The following is a 19,285-nucleotide window of genomic DNA, read 5'->3' as shown; positions in this document are numbered from 1 at the left end:
GATCTTGTGTTTTGGATATTTGTGTTCTCTTGATTTGGTGATCCACAACAGATGTCTACTATGACATCACCCCAGTTTCTCTTTCCCCTTCCCCTCCCCCCACATTTACATTTACCCAGACACTTTCAACTGGTTGGTCTCTTACCACCTTCTAGACCTCAGAACAAATGCACATATTCTTGATGTTTAATGTAACACCTTTTTTCACCCCCTGCCTGTCTTTCCTGAACAATACACCCCACTACACCAATATTCCAGTCATGAGATTTATTCCATCAAGTCATAATTTAGTTTACGTACTAATATTTCCAGTCCTTTATTCTCTATATTCCCTGTATTTGTGTACAGACATCTAAGATGGTGAACAGATTTCCCCTACTATTTTCCCTCTTGTGGTTCCTATGACTGTACTATAATTTTCCATTTCCTCCCACCCTCCCCTAGATGGATACACAAGACTGTAAAGAAGCATCACCTCCCGTAGGTGGGTGGAATGTTGTGTGATCTGGACAGAGCCTTGGCTCCAACCCCAACACACCAGGCTGCATAACTGCACCAGCATGCTAAATTAAATAAATTAAGAGAACATTTGAGGAAACACTTTTCTGAGTAGGTGACTAATCTGCATTTAACAACTTTTTTTAAAAAAAAGTGTATGATAATATGAAGCCATATAATCCTCTCCCACCATAAAACCTAAAGAGAGGGGCTCACAAAAAGATAATCTCTGCAACAATCCTGATTAGGAGACCAGAGCCATATGTACACAGAGGTCCTGTAGCTCCACCACAACTCTGGCTTTGAAGACCCTACCTCCAGCACAGCCCTCCAGACCCCTATCCTCCAGCCTGTCTAGTCATCTCCCGCCTTCCCCCTCCCCTTGACCTCCACTGCAGACTTCAACTCTATTCAGCAACTTCTGAGGCAGTGAGAGGGGGAGAATGGGGGTAAAGGGGAAGTAATTGAGTACTCCAGTGTGAGTGGAGATAGCTATAAGCAGAGGAAGGCTAGAAGAATGTGGTATCTAATAAGCTTTTTTTTGCTCTTCTTCTGTTTCTCTCTGCCTGCCTGTCATTTTGAAGAGTGGAGAGCTGTGTGGGTGAAGCCAAGGTTATCACGATCCCAGAGAAGTAGTGAGACAAAGGCAGAGACTTCAGGTATGCTCTGTTGTAAGGACAACTGCCATCCTGATATCCAGGAGCATCCTAGGAGAGGAAAATAAGCAGGGTGGATTGATTTAAATCAAAGCAATTTAAATCACTTACTTTAATCATGATTTAAATCAATAGGAAAGAAACCTTGATTTAAATCATCAATTTTGATTGCATTGCATTTGTACTTTAGTTATTTTCCTAAAGAAAAGTTGACTCATCAGCTGGTAACCACAAAAACATGAGTTGCAACTAAATATAGCCTTTTCACTAAATTTGGTCCTTCTTTTGCTAACCAGTGAGAGAGTGCGTCTATACACATTTAAGCCATTATCTAGCTTAAACTCACATTTATATAGATGGTTAAATTTCACATTTTTTAATGTTAGAAAATGGTGAATGATGCATTTCTTATTTACTACGTGATTAATTTTTACTTGCAATTTGTGTCAAACTATTTATCTAGCAATTCAATTAAAAATGCATAGCACTATTTAATATTTTTATTAAATAAACCTACCTTAAATGTGCTTGATGCATAAGAAAAAAGTTTTATCAAAACATGTTTTGCATTTAAAGCTAACTGATTTAACAAACAAAAGAAGTATCTGTAGTTAGTACATTTAACTGATTATTTCTGGTCGCTGCATAATTAGAACTAGTAGATCTCATCCTCTCACACTTAGTTTTTATTCATAGATGGCAAGAGGAAAAAAACCTTTTCTGCATTTTCAACTCTCAATTGGTTTCTTAACTTTGAACGAACTAGTCATTGGGTTAAATTAAGTGAATAAACTACTCCTCTGCACCTGCAGAAGAGTACACTGCTGTTTAAAGCTAATTTAGCACTTCACCAAATGCTGGTTCCAGCTATTTAGCCAGACACTTCCAACACTTCAGTGATTTGATGTTCTTCAAAAATTGGCAGCAAACATGTATGGCTTAATATTATTTTTTTGTATTTAATTTAAATTATTATAATAGATTACAATACAATTAGGCTTTACCATAAGTTGTCAATTTCAAATAGGTTTTTAATTTAAATTTAAAAAGTGATTTAAAGTAAAATAATCTGATTTTTTAAATTAAAAAAAAAATTATCCACCCTAAAGATAACTCACTATTGAAGATTTGGGATAGATGTCCTAGGCCTGAGAAAGACTGTGGAGCTATTTAAATTTAACCATAAAGAAGTTTCATGATGTATATGTCCATTTTACAAAATTAAAAGATTTTTTGAGCTCTGATAGATCAGGGTTTCTCTTAATTTGCTTTTTATTTATTCACAATTATATTTGCACCTATCATTACTAGGCACAATTACAACAGTTAGAGGAACAAACTCAATTAAAAATAAAAAGCATAATATAACCAGAGAATTCCTAAATGACCTTTATGTTCCATAAGAGCAAATGCCTTTGATATGTTTGAAGAAGTCTAGTTCACAAGTAAAGGTACGTGATTGACTATAGCTGATGACTTTCCACAATTCTTCATTCTGATTGCTCTTTTGTGAGCACACTACTACATGCATGCTCTTGTTTGAAGAAGGCAGCCAAAACTCCAAAACAACTTTCCTCTGCGTACACAAGTTAAAATTTGTAACACCAAACTGATCTGGACTACTTAGTTAACATTTTCAAGTAAGTACCAGGTGAACATACCTACTGTTCTATGTTTTTTGGAATTTCCAGATGCCTTTCCAAACAAAACAACAAAAAACAAAACACAAATAAATTCCTCTGGTCTCAAGTCTTGAAGACATGGGCATGCTATTAATTACACTACAGGACTAAATGCAAGTGCTGTTGAAGCCCAGCAGATATGTTTTTAATCACACATTACCTTTTATTGCATCAACAAGCTTTCAAACCATAAAGGCCCTTTATCAGGCTAGTGAAGAGCTTTCAAACAGGTTCTGCTGCAATCCAACAGATTGTATGAATTCACAACAAGCACTTTTGCCAGAAGAGCAAGAGCAGTAGTAGCCACACTGCAGTCCCTTCTCCCGCACATTAAGCCGTTGTGAAAGTTAAGCAAAAGATAAATCTAAGGGGGAAAAGTTAAAACTACTCCAGAGCCAAAAAGAAAAGATCTTTTAAAAAGTGTTCAAGTCTAGGAAATAATGTAATTTTTGGCAGCTAATAAATTCCATTTATTAAAGTTCAGCTCCTTAAATACTAAAGTATGCTAAAAGTTCTATCACAGCTGTAAGGAAAAGATATTAATTCCACCACAACTAAAAAGTAGACATTTATAAAATCACTATTTCAAGAATGTCTAGAAGTCCCAATCTATTTAAAATAGAAATCCACAATTTTAAGAAAGGAAAAAAAGATTTTGAACAGCCAGCCTAACAAAATGTACCTGTAAACTGAAAGTCAAGCGGTGTTGTTGTTGTTCTTTGGCCTATGTATCACCATCAGTAATAAAGATGCTACAAACGAAACAACACTAGCAAATTCTATGTTTTGACCTAAGTCATAGAAGAATCCTGCTCACACTCTGAGCTTTATCGATTCTGTAGTTCTAAAACATCGAATTTGTTGTTAAAGCAAACAAAAAGTATGACTGAACGCACATGGATCAAATCAGGTGAGTAAAAACACCCTTTTAACAGTCACTTTTCCGACCATAACCACACACTGAAATCAGGCAAGAACTGCTCTTTTTTTCCTGTAGTTCCCTATTTCACATGTTTAAAGGAAGTACTTTTATACCATGTGAACATACTTATTGCTTAATATACCTCCAAAATATCTCTTATCACTACTATTTTGCAAACTTTTTTGGAGGGGAGGGGGAAGGGAAAGAGGGTTAACTTTCTGTTGCAATCTCCTCACGTGGGGCCCAATCCAAAGCCCACGGCAGTTATCAGGAGTTTCTCTGTATTATGTCAGTGGGTTTTGGATTAGGTCCTATGCTACATCAGACTCTGACCCAGTTTACTTGCTTCATCTGTAGTTCTGCAAATATTTTACCCATTACATGCTAACTTTTTTCAAAATGAAGCTATTACTACTTTCTGTTCCCTGAAATCTCTTCCAGATAGGAAAAACTGAGTAATATAGAATAACACACCGATTTTCACTTCCTCACCACGTTTCAGTTAACATACCGTATGTTTAGTTCCCTAATTTTCTTTTTGTTGTGAGGGTTTGATGTACATAAAAACACATTAGAAGAGCCAAACTGAAAAAAATAATTGTGTGTCCAAATAATCACGTTACTATAATTATCCTTTCCTGTGAAGTTGCTAATAACTGCACTCTAGTAATCAAGTTTTCATGTAAAAAATCATCTGTAACCATAATGGTTGTTGAAATAACTTTCAAAATGTGCACTAAAGGTAGATTCAGCTATACATCAGATTAACAGCATGAAATACTTCAGAAAAATGTGAACTGCTGCTATCCTGAACTATGCTGCAGTGTAGTTTTATCTCTGACAAGTACAATTTAAATACCAAAAATCAACTATTCCGCTGCTGATACTTCAGAAGAAGCATCAATGGCTAACCCCATCATTGTTGGACATAGCTTTGGATATAAATGTGAAGTGCTATAGGTCAGCTAGTCACTGACCTTGGTAGCTGTTATTGGGAATGAAGAATTCTAACACCCACTAACAAGTGTAAAGACAGGTTTCAGAGTAACAGCCGTGTTAGTCTGTATTCGCAAAAAGAAAAGGAGGACTTGTGGCACCTTAGAGACTAACCAATTTATTAGAGCATAAGCTTTCGTGAGCTACAGCTCACTTCCTCAGATGCATATCGTGGAAACTGCAGCAGGCTTTATATATACACAGAGAATATATAAAGCCTGCTGCAGTTTCCACGATATGCATCTGAGGAAGTGAGCTGTAGCTCACGAAAGCTTATGCTCTAATAAATTGGTTAGTCTCTAAGGTGCCACAAGTCCTCCTTTTCTTTTAACAAGTGTAAAGTCTCCTTAGGACTACCTCCCAAATGCCAAAAAACAAAACCTTTTATGGCTGGGTGCTAAATGCATCAAGCATCAAAACCTTCAGCTTCTTTCTTCTCTTCTACTCCCCCCAGCTTTTTTCAATATCATAGAGTCTCTAGTATGTCACACCATGGTGCTGAAGAAAATAAATTATTACCTACTGTGACATTGCAGTCCATATGTTTTATGGAAATATGCTTATGAGTGTAAATATAACATAACTGGAACATTCTTTATGCAAAAGGTTTCTTGTAAGGTATCATTACAAAGCTTATCTACTGAGTGTGTGAGGAAAGGACTTTTTCCAGAAGTATCACTAGGCAATGCATGTTCCCCTGTCCTTCTCGTGCACACAGAGTTGAGGGTATAAGAGAGTTGTGGCCACCACCTCATTCTCCATTCCTTCGGACGGCTTACTAATACCTGAAGTTGCAGGGGAAGGAGGAGGATTGCACAACACATCTCACAGAACAACAGTTACTGCACAGACAGATAACTTTTTTCTCCTTCAAGTGTCTGTGCGCACACATATTTCCACTCACCAGCAGTTTCTTTGCAGGTGATGGGACTTCAGATTACTTGAAGGGAAACAGCAGGGCTGACTTCTGAAGTTGGCATTGTCCTGGGAAGATTCAGTGACAGCATATGGTCTAGAAAAGGTAAATACCAAGGACCACACAAATGTCCATCACCACTATGTTACTCAAGATAGCTGACCAAACGGAATGTGCTATTACTCTCAGAGGAGAAACCTTTGCTAGATTATAGCAGAGTTGGTTACAGTAAGATATCCAGTGAGATATACACTGGTTGTAACCGGTTGCCCTTTACTCCTTTCACCAAAGCCTAAAAAAGTCTAGCAGATGATCTGAGAACATTTTGTGTTGTCCAGATAGAAGGATAGAGAGCCCTCCAAATGTACATAGAAAGACGCTTCTCTTGGGTTTGCTGGAATGGGGTTTCTGAAAAAACATTGGAAGATGAATGAACTGAGTGAGGTGAAATGCAGATACAATCTTAGGCATAGACATAGGATATCACCTAAGAGAAACCTGGTCTTTGTGAAATGGCATGAAACAGGGGGTTCACAGCTAGCGATGCCTGGAGCTCCAACACCCATCGTGCAGAAGTAACTAACTGCTACCAGAAATACAATTTTCATTTGATAGCAAAGATAAGTAAGATGTTGCTAAAGGTTCAATGGGAAACCCATTAAACTCTACAGAACCAAATGCAGGTCCCGTGAGGGTACTGGATCAGACACATGAAGGTACATATGAACAATGCTCTTTAAAAAAAAAAGAAAAAAAAACCTAGATACCAAGAGATGCAAAAAAGACAAAAAATCTATCTACTGGTACACATATTGCAGAAATGGAGACTAAATGCACCCTCACTGAACCGATGGAGAGGCCAGAAAATTTCAAATGAAGTGAAGTCTCTATTATATGCCTAGTTTCCATATTTCGCGGTGACAACTTGTGAGACTCAGCCCATGCTAAGAACCATTTCCATTTTGCTGCATAATTGGCTCTGTTTGTGTCCTTCCTGCTGCACACCAAAATGGCTTGCACATTCTGTGAGTACTCTTCCCTCACTGCTCAACCAGAGATCATCCACACTGTGAGGTAAAGAGACTATAGGGTAAGGTGCAGTATATCGGCTTGGTTATGATACACAAGGTCAGTACTGCCTTGTCCAGGCTGGTGCTATGAGGATTAACGTTGTTTTGTCTCTTTAGCTTCCTGATCACCCTCAGAATTAGAGGGACAGAAGGAAACGCATACATCACAAGACCTGACCAAGGGAGAAGGAAGATATCTGTCAAAGAATCTGGAGCAGAATTTCCTGCATTTGCTCTTCAGATTGGTTGCAAAGATGTCTATTACTTGAAAGAGCCGATGTGGAAGGTCTGTGTACTGATGCCTCAAGACGGTTTAGGAAGTTCCTACTGAAGAAAACTGCAATAGTATTCATCACTCTCTTTAGCAAGACATTGTTCTTTATGCACAAGTTGCCTACATGGATCATTTCTTGGCATAATTGATTAGATCTCAGATCTCTCTGCCTGTTCAGATAAAACAGTGGTGTTGTCAATAAACACCTGAACCCCCTCCTCCCCAGTTTCTGATGGTGGAAACTAACATCTCAAAAGCTCTCTGAACAATTCAAAGGGCCAGTATATTTATATGTAAGGCCCAGGAGGTTTTGCTCCAAAGTGCCTAAGCCTGAAGCTGACCCAGGTGGGCTCCCCAACCTTTGGTGGAGCCATCCATTACCAGAGTCACAGTTGGTTCTGCTGGCAGGAAGGGAATACCCTTGCGTACATTTTGAGGGCCCATCCACCAATTCAGAGACTGAAGCACTCAAGCAGGCACACAAATCAACATGTACACAAAATGCCTGTTTAGGCAATATACCATGTGGATCCAGGTCTGAAGAGGACACCTGTGGTGAAGTCTGGTATGCTAACTCACATACTTGGACGAGGCCATGTGACCTAATAGCTGCACACAAACCCAAGGACATCAGTATTGTTGTGATTGGAGGAATTTGGACAGAGAGACTATGGACTGGAATCTGTCCATTGGAAGATGAACCACACTGGCTGTACAGTTTAGATCTGTCCCTATGATATTTATTATTTGTGTTGGTTGTAACGTCTATTTGTCTATATTTAATTTTAGACCAAGATGAGAAAAAAAGGATGTCCGATGAGCAAGATGCTGTTTTGGACGTGGGAACCTGATCTTTTCCAAATTAGCCAACTGTCCAGATAAGGAAGTATTTGAATCTCTGAATGGCATAGAGGAGCTGCTATTATTGCCGTATATTTGTTGAACCTCTGGGGCAATGGATAGACTGAAAGGCAGTACTGTGTACTATTAGTACACATTGCCTGTCGTGAATCGAAAATACTTTTTTTCTCTGGTCAGGATAGATTGCCACATTAAAAGTACACATCCTGCAGACTGAGAGCATATCAATCTCCCATCTCCAAGGAAGGGATAACAGATGCTAGGGTAACCAGGAAGTAGAGGCAAGAGAAGCCCCCCTTGCTCTCTGTTGGTAAGGAACCTCCTCAACTGCTCTCAGATTCAAGAGAGACTGTACACATTGTATACTAATATAGCCTCATGAGAGAAGTCCCTGAAAAAGGATGGTGAAGGGGAAGAATATTAATTGGAAAATATATCCCTCCTTCACACTGCTAAGAACTCACCTGCCTGAAAAAATTTCTGTCCATGGAACGTAAAAGGAAGATAGATTCTCCAAATAGGGGGTGGATGTCTAAAATTTGAGATGATTTACAGTCTATATGCTGTCCTCGACTGTGATGTAAAAATGATTGTTTTGAAGCCAGTGAGAAAGGCCTGCTATGGATGAGGCCGACGGGTGACACCTAGGATGGTTAGATCTCTGATTTAGAAACATCCTGAGTGTAGTAAGGGCTGTACTGAGCATGGTGTTTCCTCTTCATCACTAGGATGTAGACCTCCAGTGAGCGAAGAACTGCCCAAGAATCTTTTAACGTGCACATGGCATCATCTATCTTCTGAGAAAAAAGCTCAGTGCCCTCAAATGGCAAGTCTTCTACTGTATTTTGTAGTTCCCTGATATACCGGAGGCCTGCAACCAAAAACAATGCCTCATCAAGATGGCAATCACCACTGAACACAAAACTGTGAGTGTAGATCCAGGTTCACGTTTTAAAATTTTGTATTGCACCATTTGTTTTCACCACTCTCATTTCTCGTTAAATATTTATTCTTTCTTAAATAAATCCATTTTTGTTTTAAGTGCTCACAAGTGCTGTGTGGTTTGCAGAAGCAGTGGTTTAAGGCAAAAGTGGGGTATGCTGTACCTCTCAGTGCAAAGGATCTGGAATTTCTGTGACTAACCAATGTCAGGGGCCGGATATCACAGGGAAAGGACTCAAAGAAATTCATGACTGGGTTGTACCTATTGTCAACCTGAAAGACAAAGTAAGGGTGGCATAGCCCACAGAGGAGTGCTTGAGTAGCTGAAAGGCGGGTGGTGTGCAGGAATTCACATCCAGCTACCACAAGAGCGCCACTCCCTCTTACTGCAGGCAGAGGCTAACAAGGTGACTCCCAGTCCTGGATACTCCAAGAACCATCCCGGGGGGAAAACTGTCATTTGCCACAAGAATGGCTTGCATCATCGACAGCACCAACAGCAGAATTAAGCATACAGCTGCTGGAACTAGTACAAGATCTGAAGGTGCCATGGTCAAAGATCTCCCTGGTAAAAGAGAAGGCACTGGTTTCAATGGTCCTACCAGAGTCCACAGCACTGCCTCATACAGTGTCAGTGAGTACTGATGCTTATGACCAGACCTCTATTTGGCAATGGAAGACCTTTTTAATCACCTTTTTGTGAGATGGAGTGTGGCTGATCAATCTCAGATGGTTTTGAATGCTTTGAGGAGGCCATAGGTGAGAAAAACTATTGACATTTCTCACCCAAAACTGGCTTCAGAGCCATAGCAGCTGAAGGGGCACTCCTTATGGAGGAACATTCTGCTCTCTCATGGTCAGGGTCAGGCCCTGAAGAGGGACGCTTCTCAGACTCCTTTTCTACAGACTACCTATACGCTGTTCGCCATTTCTCACACACACAAAGCAACAACAAGTCTCTTTCCCAAAGCTGTCAACATTCTGTGACAGTTAGCGAAACAAAAGGAGCTCCGGTTAACACAATGTGATTGGAAATCTATTACATATTTAACCTTCTCAGAGTTAAAATTATAGACAAATCATTTCCACCATCAACCTAAAAAGACACTATTTTTTCACTGAATCCCAATATTTGGAAATTAAAAATTTGAATGAGTTTCCTTTCGAAAAATAAAAATAAAAATTATTACAAACATGGAAAGGAGAAACAGAATAGCTCAACAAAGGCAAAAAACCAACAAGGCCCTAATCATCCAATTGTTCTTTATATATTTGCTTTTACACCTACTCAAAGACACAGAAAATCTCAGAATGACCTCCTGATATTATATAACCTAAGAGGCATGAGCTCAATAAAGTACACTTCTGCAATATTTCTTCAATTAATAATACTCTTACATTATATGGCCTTTCACGACAGACTGTTCATGTCAAACATTAGCACTCGCCGCTATGCGGTAGCAAGTATCAAGGAATTTTGCACATCTGTTAAACTAGAACACAGAACTTTAGTTATTCACTAAAGGTTAACCAGCAAGTCACCGGGCCAAGATCAAATATAAATTCTGCTCCCATCAAAACTTAACTATGTTTTGTTTCTGACAGCTGCCAGAACCCAGTCTGAGTTCAACATACCAGAAATGAAACAATAATAGTGCACTATTATTTCCTTTGGCACTGTGCATCCCAAACGTAATCTAGTAACTTCTCCCTACTAATTAGATCCCTTTACTGAAATCCAGTAATTTGGACAGAAAGTGTTCCATAAATGCAGCCTGGTCTGAAGCTTTCTTCCTAAATAAAGAGTCTAAATACCTACACACCTCTAATCTTTAAGGGAAGTCTATAAAGTCATACGAATACAGAATACGATTAATTTACTCTGCAAGGCTGTTCTCTGAGAAACTGCAACCAAAGTCTGTGTTTTAAAAGATGATCTGCAAAGGAAAAAAGAAATAGGCTTTATGTCCTTTTTTCATTTAGGGACACTAGATTATTTTAATGTCAATTTGCAGCAGATTACCCAGAAAATCTGAGCTCTGATTTGTTAAGACAACTAAGCATAAGACAGCTAAGTTTCCTGACCAGTGAACCTCAGTTCTGACTTGGCCCTCCACAGGTAGATCCATCTCCTTGCCGTTCAATCTTTGACCACTCTGCTGACCTGACAAAAAGGTGTGAATTTTGATATTAGATACATACCTACTACAAACGGATTTGAGACCAGCACCTATTTTTCATTCAGACAGTTAATAAGTGGCCCTGACTTTTGGTCATTACCGGGTTGGGGTTGATTTGAACTGATCACCTAGAGATTTGAGAGACCATGTTCCGTTCCATTCCATCCCCTCAAGCATTTCAATCCCCAAAGAGCGGTTTTAAACACTAAAACTGGTATTTCAAATGATCAAACAGATGGTGGGAAACCAAAGACACATGGAAATAAAGACCTCTTTGAATCTTATGACTGATCACAACCAATGTTCATTCCAATCAAAGTAGAAATAAAGTTAGGACACATCTGCTTACATGTTGATTTTTTTTGTCCCATAAAGCAAATTATGTCACTTGAGAAAGAGTACATGTTAAAATATTTGATACTATCAGTTCTAGTGGAGAGACTAAGACAGGAATGTCGCTAACCTCTCACAAAATTTACCTAACTTATCTAAAAACAGAAAGATAAACTCATGGATAATAGTTCTAAATAGAGAGGGTTAATCATTTATATTTGTATTCCCAATTAAACTATTTACACTAAAAAGACATCCCATTTAATACACTAACATTCAAAAATCCAAACATTTTAAATGTAATGGTAAAGGATTTTTTCCTCTTCCTTTTTATGGCTAATTTTTGTAGTGCATCATAAAAGAGTAGATTTTCATTCCCTAAAAGGGCATCTCCTCAGTAAAAGCTCCCAGTCAAAGCAAAAACATTCCAGCTATTACATATTTTACCAGATGTGTTTTTAAAAGTGCCATATAAAAATGCATTAAATTGAGACTATACAGTTCACATTTCAAATGAGGATGAGAAACAATATTCCTAATCTAATACTGTAGTGTATACAAATACTTACCAGCTATTCATGTCTGATATCAACTGCTGCAACTGAAAGTTTCCATAGCTAAATAATTTAATATATTATTAATAATATTATTTGTATTACAGTAGCACCTAGAGGTCCTAATTCAGACTAGGACCCTGTTGTGCTAGGCACTATGCATACACATAAGACAAAGCCCCTGGATGGACTATCTTAAGATATAAGTAGAGTAAAAGTACTATTATCCCCATTATTACAGATGGGGAACTAAGGCACAGAGAAATGAAATTACTTTCCCAGGATCATACAAGAGGTCTGTGGCACAGCTGGGAATTGAATCCAGATATTCTGAGTCCCAACTCAGTGTCTTACCACAAACTTTCCCACCAATAAAATTAATTTTGAAACCCTAGAAGTAGATTCATCTAAAAGGGCTTGGGAAATCTTACTAAGCATCTTAAATACAATTCTGTTATGATAAAATGGGAAGAGATGAAGGCTTGCATCATATCACAAACATTATTTTGAGGAAACGGAAGAAGATAGAATATGAAGCGATAAAGAATCCTAATTTGATGTGGGAAATGCCCTGGGAATACACATTTTACAGAACTGATTCCAAAAGATGAAAAGCACCTGTAACTTTTGTTGAAGCCAATGAGAAGTCCAGGTACTCAGCAAACCTAAGGACCAAGCCATAAGTCAGGTACATAGTAAGGCGCCAACTCTGCAAAGGAATCTGCATGGTCAGACCAATGCAATTGTGCAGAAATTTGTAACCAATGGGACTCCTCCTTAATCCTTTGAAGAATCAGACAGTAAATCAGGCAAATGGGTAATTATTGCTGTAAAGCAGGTACCGTGATACTTACTTGCTTTAAAGTTCTCATTGCAACTTTTAACTTTAGCAGCTGAATTAATCCTTCATTTACTTTTTTATTTGTTCCATTAATTTACAAATATTTTGTTTTTTCTCTTCTATCTTCTCTAGCCTGCACTTTTTCCACTTTTTTCTTAGGATTAAATGACAAGTACAAAAGTCTCACTACCTTTCTGCTTAATATAAGTTTGAATTATTTGATTTTTCTTCCTGTTCATGTAAACCCAACAGCTTGCTCTCACCAAGAACCACTTGCTGATTTATTAGTTTATACTGTGACTTTTTTCCTTTTAATATTATATCCTACTGTTATCCTTCCCCAGCACTTTGGCTCATAAGTACGATATAAATAAACAACATGTAATGTACTATGCCAATTACAAAGTTAATGGACAACTGAAAAACAAAGACCATTACATAAATTAACTATGAAAAGATATGATCTGATACAGTTCCATGACTTGACCACCCAGACATATTTAATTTGATCAAAAATTTGGTTAAGAGTTACATTTAAAAGTATTTTCTTTCTTAATTTAAGCATTAAAGCCCCAATTCAGCAAAGAACTTAAGCTTATGCTTTTCTTGAGGTCAATGACACTACTCATATGCGTAAGTGCTTTACTGAAAGCAGATCTAAACTATCACTTACTTTGCATAAAACACACAATTCTACTATCACCACTATGGCCAGCGTAAAAATTTAAATATTAAAAAAACATTAATGCTTCAATAGTGCCTCAGAGGCAGCCTTGCTTCTGTTGAACCCAGAGGACTGAGAATCATAATGGTTAGTTGGCATTACATAAATCAAATAAACCTATCAATACTTCATTTTCTTGATCTATAAAATGGGTATGACCACTTACCTCCCAGGGCAAAGCTTCATCATTGAGTATCTGAAGTATTTTATATGATTCATGAATTGTGGGAACTATAGGAATGCAAAGGATTATTATTAGGATAAAAACAGTTGTGTAGGAATAAGCAGATTATAGCTGTTTTAATAAGGGAGTATTTTCAGAAGTTTTATTAAAAAGAGGGAGATCATCAAAAAGTAGTCAAGAGGTTATTTCTTTTATGTACTTTCTGACCAACTCTCAACAGGTTGATAAATCAAATTTTTCCTATTTTCATTACTAATGTTGGCAGGTAAAACTTTTTGCTTGTGTGTTAGGCAAAAGATTTATGCTTCAGCCGCCAGTTGAAAATCTTCTCAAACCTCACAGACCATTCCTCTTCCTAGCTCAAAAGGTTAGGAATTCATGGAATTTATTTACTACTTTATGTGAACACAATGAACACTAACCACCCCACTATAAACAGTTTAGAGTCATAAGCCCTTTCTTCACATGCAAATAAAAAACAAAATAGCACCTCTTCTCTTCACTCCTTTCCCGCCGTGCCATACCCTCAGTCATTACAAAAAGAAAAATTTTATAGTAATGTATTGTATTACCAGCGCAGAACTCCAGATGATCACGGCCCAAGAGAATCATACTTCATCCTCTCACATTACTTATCTTCCCCTCCCTCACATACACGCGTGCACACACACACCACTCCACCACTCCCTCCAAGTTATTTACTTAATCCCACAAAGTGAAGTCCAATAAGATAGCAGCAAAGACATTTCAAACCTCCACAAGTAAGCCTTATCTCTTTTTAGTACTGTTTGTTGAGCCTCTGAAACTGACTGACTACTTCATACTCCTAGATCAGCTCTATACACATATGCAAGAATCTCTGGATGCTCCCTATCTACTCTTTTTCAGATGGTAGTCTTCCTCTACACTCTTCCTCTTTGGAATCCTTGGTTATGTTCCAACACTGGAGCCAAACTATCTACCCCTTTTCTTGTTGGATGTGTTCTCCCTACCATTTGCCTGAATTACCACTTTATTCCAATGGTTACCAATTGAAAACAAAACTTTCAAAACCTACACAGCCAATTTTACACTTTAATCAACTCAAGCTGTGGGTCCTCAGCTTATCTGAAAATCAGAAACAAGATTTGTCTGCGTCAAGCATCCAAAAGCTGAGGCAGACAAATTTACTGCATGTTTTCTTAAAGTTTTGGCTTCCATGACAAAGCTTCCCTATCCACTCTTGCCTTTTCTGACTAAATAAGCCTGTAGTTCCTCTCAAAGACAGAAGTGATTCAAACTAAAACCACCTCTCCAATATTTCCCTGTGTATGCCACTAGTTTGACTCCACCTCTGCTGAAATCCCCATCGCAACCTTTATTTCTTACCATCTTGTTATATTTACTTCCTTCTTTATAGATACATCTACACAGTAAACAAATAATGACAAAAAACCATCACCAACCACCCACCCCTAGAAGCAAGTCTCAGAACCTGGGTCAACAGACTCAGATATCCTCCCCACTAGGTTTCAGAACTGGTCTCCAATCTGAGGCCAGCATCTACACTGCTATTTTCAGCCCCTCAGCGCAAGCTCAAGCAGTTGACTCAGACTCAGACTTGCTGCCACAGGTCTTTTTTTTGCTGTGTAGATGTAGCCTACAACTAACGCCCAGCCCAGCTCACCCATCCTCTGCAGCATGCTGCATGAGCAGCAAGCTGCTGATAAAGCTTCACTCAGACATATAATATTCCTATTTTCCAGCAATTCCACTGAATCCCATTCATTTCAGGATTTAGTTCCAAATTGCCCTCACTGTTCTTTAAAGTCCTCTAGGGATTAGCTACAGCCTACTTCATGGAGCTCATCTGTCTCTGCTCCCTCCCCATCTGATACTAGTTTCCTCCCAGACCTTTTCAAAAGCCTCCTTCTCTTTAGAGTCTGTAATACAGAACTATTATTAATCATGTTTATTATGGTACTGCCTAGGGAGTAAGCAAGAATTGAGCCCCACCATGCTAGGCATTGTGGTTCCTGCACCCAAGAGCATACTGTCTAAACCAGGGATCTCAAACTCATATCACCACGAGGGCCACATGAGGACTAGTACATTGGCCCAAGGGCCGCATCACTGACACCTTTTCATATAAAGATACAAAAGCCCCCCAGCCCCAGCCCTTGCATGAGGCCCTGCCCCACCTCTTCCCACCCCCATTCCAACCCCTTCCCCAAAGTCCCCATCCCAACTCCGCCCCCTCCCTGCCCCTATTCCAACCCCTTCCCCAAATCCCTGCCCTGGCCACGCCTCTTCTCCGCCTCCTCCCTTTAGCACATGGCTCCCCGCTCCTTCCCCCTCCCTCCTGGAAAGCGCTAAGCACTGCCAAACAGCTGTTTGGCAGCAGGAAGAGCTTGGAGGTAGGCAGAGGAGCGGGGACACAGCATGCTGGGAGGGAGAGGGGGTGGTGGGTGAGGGGAGCTTTGTGGGCTACAGCAAATAACTCCAAGGGTTGCCGCATCTTTGAGACCCCTGGTCTAAACAGACAGGACAAACAAAGAGTAGGGGAAAGTGGTAGAATACACAAGCAGAGCAAACCACGTAATAACAGCAAACATCATGCAAGTTCCACAGTTTGTTTCTGGGTTTTTGGGGGGGTTAAGAAGAAAAAGGATAAGCTACAGGAGGAGTGTAGGGGTGGGGAAATAGGTGGGTTTGACACAGAGTGTGCAGTGAGGCTGAGATGAAAAGACGGGGGGGGGGGGTGTTGGAGCAAACAGCCAATCAGAACAGGGGAGAAAATGTTCAGTCAAAACTGTAGGGGGGAAAAAAACAAAACTTTTCTGTATCTTTCTGCCTCCTTAATTCTGCATTTTATTTCCAGTCTTTGCAGATGATAACTTCCCTCTTAACTGACCTGTTTTTCCCCTGTAATTTATTTAGCTGTACACAGCATTTTAGAACACAGTTTAAACAAAAGATGCAATACCAAATAAAGTTTTATATAATGTTTAGTCTTGTCATACAACAGGAAAATTGTTCTTTGCACTGGAATATACTCAACGATTTTTTGCAAATATACATTTCAACAAATGCAAGAAACATTTGCTATCAGTTATGTTCTGCTACCACAAACACTGTCATCCCTTTACTAAATATAATCTGTACCTTTTAGTTACAAATTATATCACTGTTTAGTTTCTGAACTAGTGCTTTTTTTACTTGAGTTAAAGTCATACAAAAGAACAAAACCATTCTTCTCAAACACACCCTCTATAAAAAGCAACAAAATTGTTTCTGAGATGCACAAAGCTGCTGTTAGTGTTAAATTTTGTCATGAACACAGTAGTTGTGTCACCTAGTGACTACAACACAACCACTAAACTCACATTCATTTCTAACTATGATGGCACCATGCAGAAGATGGAAGCATTCTGGCACTGAGGATCCAGCAACAACCCCAAAAGAAGGGGGAGCTCAATTGGAAATACTTAAAAGGAACCAGAGATGCCCTCAGAACCGAGAAAACTGAATCGGAAAACACTGATCTGCCCATGTGCCCCTTGAATCTATAATGTTTCTTCAACTTCTGTGATAGCACCGGGTCCCCTGGTACAGAGTCCCCTCTAAGCTCAAGTTCTTTTTATCCTTAGGCAGATGCAAAGTTTCCCTAAACATTGGGCCCTAGTGAAACCCTGGAGGTAAGAGGAGCTCAGCACCAACAAAAGCCCAGTTAGCCAAGAACTCAGAGAGTCCATTATTCTAAGGGAAACAACACTGGTCAGCTGAAAAGACAACACCAAAGTCCCTGACAATGAAGACTTCCCAGCACTGATTAACTTTGGCAATGAAGCCAGCTTCTTTGGTGCTGGAGCAACCACAGAACCATACCCTAACTGCTCAGGTGAGTTAGAGCTAGATAACAACATTGATCCTGGCACCAAGGGTTTCTGCTTCCCCATTTAATGGATTTTTGAGGTTGATCTGTCCCTGCCACCCTTGCATAGAAACAGGATCCCAACTTGAGGATGGAGCCAAAGGTCTGGAATGCAGGGCAGTCAAGAGCAGTGGTTCTCAAACTTCTGTACTGGGACTCTTTTCACATAGCAAGCCTCTGAGTGTGACCCTCCCGCTTATAAATTAAAATAACTTTTTAATATATTTAACACCATTATAAATGCTGGAGGCAAAGTGGGGTTTGGGGTGGAGGCTGACAGCTTGCAACCCCCTATCTAATAACCTCATGACCCCCTGAGGGGTCCCGACCTCCAGTTTGCGAACCCCTGGTCAAGAGGAATGCCTGGTGCCAAGGTGCCATAAAGGCACAGCATGCCAAGGAACTTTTCTGAGAATAGGCTCCCCCTGAGATGTAACAGACAGCAGGTACTGTGTGTGACCCCTTGAAAAACTTTTCCAGCTGAGAACCAGGAGACAAAGAGTTTTTATAGAAGGATGTTCCCTGCTGGGTTTTTTCACCTGCATGAGCTCTGTTTTCTCCCTTCCCCTTTTCTGTTTACTACTTAAATGCAAGTTAAGACAAGCATACACTCCTTTGTTCAAGACAGGTGTGTTTGACTAGTTTGGTGCTATGTGAGTCTGAACATGTATTTTTAATATCTTACAAGGGAAATTTACAACAACTTTACGCATAAAGCTGTTATGCACATTTTACCATGATTAGGGCCTACCAAATTCACGGCCATGAAAAATGTGTCACAGACCATGAAATCTGGTCTCCACCTGTGAAATCTGATTTTTTTTGTCTGTTTTTACTCTATGCTATATAGATTTCATAGGGGAGACCAGCGTTTCTCAAATTGGGGGTCCTGACCCAAAAGGGAGTTGCGGAGGTGGGGGAGTCGCAAGGTTATTTTAGGGAGGTTGCAGTATTGCCACCCTCACTTCTGTGCTGCCTTCAGAGCTGGGCGGCCAGAGAGTCACGGCTACTGGCCGGGTGCTCAGCTCTGAAGGCGGCACCCTGCCAGCAACAGCACAGAAGTGGCAATACCATATCATGCCACCCTTACTTCTGCGTTGCTGCCTTCACAGCTGGGTGGCTGAAGAGTGGTAGCTGCTGACTGAGAGCCCAGCTCTGCAGGCAGCAGCGCAGAAGTAAGGATGGCAATACCATACCATGCCATCCTTACTTCTATGCTGCTGCTGCTGCTGGCAGCTCTCTCTTCAGAGCTCAGCTCCCGGCCAGCAGCCACCACTCTCCAACTGCCCAGCTCTGAAGGCAGACAACTCCTTTTTGGGTCAGGAACCCAGAATTACAACACTGTGAAATTTAAAATTTAAATAGCTGAAATCATGAAATTTATGATTTTGAAAATCCTATGACCATTAAATTGACAAAAATGGACTGTGAATTTGGCAGGGCCCTAACCATGATACTACTGATCAGCAAGTTATGAGTTTTCAAATGACACCTCACAAGGCATACCTTGTACAAAGATTATTACAATAGCATGTAGGGTGTGAACACGGGTGCATTCCGTCGCAATGTGCATCTGACTCCAGAAAAAAGAAGGGCATAAAATAAACATTTTGTAAACCTGTCTCTCTCCCTTCAGGTCCTTAGGACCTGGATAGGACATGGTGTCCTGGAGTCAAGCTACAGACAGTCCAAGAATCTAAATGCCACAGAAACTACTACCTACCAACTTTCTAAAACTA

General features: G+C 39.7%; 1 protein-coding gene across 6 annotated transcripts in view; it reads right to left on the bottom strand.

Annotated features, from left to right (window-relative positions):
- Positions 1 to 19,285, bottom strand: part of PIK3CB (phosphatidylinositol-4,5-bisphosphate 3-kinase catalytic subunit beta) — a 195,599-nt gene that overhangs the window by 139,348 nt on the left and 36,966 nt on the right. Inside the window, exon 2 of one of the 6 annotated variants that reach the window (XM_084639469.1) lies at positions 13,616 to 13,680. The exons of the other annotated variants lie outside the window; for them this stretch is intronic. The gene's annotated coding sequence lies outside the window, so the exon portion shown is untranslated. The remainder of the gene's footprint in view (positions 1 to 13,615; positions 13,681 to 19,285) is intronic. 6 annotated transcript variants of the gene reach the window in all.

This window comes from Lepidochelys olivacea (assembly GCF_965140295.1).
Source record: "Lepidochelys olivacea isolate rLepOli2 genome assembly, chromosome: 9".
Classification (NCBI taxonomy): Eukaryota; Metazoa; Chordata; order Testudines; family Cheloniidae; genus Lepidochelys; species Lepidochelys olivacea.
This window is presented reverse-complemented; position numbering and strand designations above follow the sequence as displayed.